The 378-nt window shown below is 65.3% G+C and overlaps 1 protein-coding gene across 1 annotated transcript in view; it reads left to right on the top strand.

Annotated features, from left to right (window-relative positions):
• The window catches only part of HAX1 (HCLS1 associated protein X-1), a gene marked incomplete at its 5' end in the record, with an annotated part of 1,721 nt that extends 1,506 nt beyond the window's left edge, over nucleotides 1–215 (top strand). The window contains one exon of the mRNA XM_010140812.1: nucleotides 55–215. The remainder of the gene's footprint in view (nucleotides 1–54) is intronic.
• Nucleotides 216–378: the final 163 nt, after the last annotated feature.

The raw sequence follows: 378 nt of genomic DNA, 5'->3' as shown, positions 1-378 counted from the left end.
TTCCCCTGGCTTGGGGGTTGGGTTTGCCGTTCTGTCCAGGGCCACAGTGGGCAGCAGCCTCCTCTCACTGCCTGTTTCTGTTGCAGATGGATCAGATCCTGCTGGGAGCTGGTATCCAGGCTGGGGGCTGCCCTGTGGGGCACTGCAGAGCTGTGGGGACCCCCGTGGGGGTCGAGTGTGCGTGTGTACAGAGCAATAAAGTCTATTTATGCTAATGGCGACCTGTCCCGGGCTTCTTCAGGCTAAAACCTCCCCGACTCGGAAGCGGGTGCGCGCCCTCCGGGGCAGCGCCTGGGGCTGCCCCCTGGGTGCAGACAGCTGCCAGGCTCCTCTGCCCTGGGCCCGTGCCTGCGCTGCTCCCTGCCCACCTCCCTCTCC

This window comes from Buceros rhinoceros, unplaced genomic scaffold (genome assembly GCF_000710305.1).
Source record: "Buceros rhinoceros silvestris isolate BGI_N320 unplaced genomic scaffold, ASM71030v1 scaffold32367, whole genome shotgun sequence".
Lineage (NCBI taxonomy): Eukaryota > Metazoa > Chordata > Aves > Bucerotiformes > Bucerotidae > Buceros > Buceros rhinoceros.
Note: the sequence above shows the minus strand (reverse complement) of the source record. Positions and strands in the feature narration are given on the sequence as shown.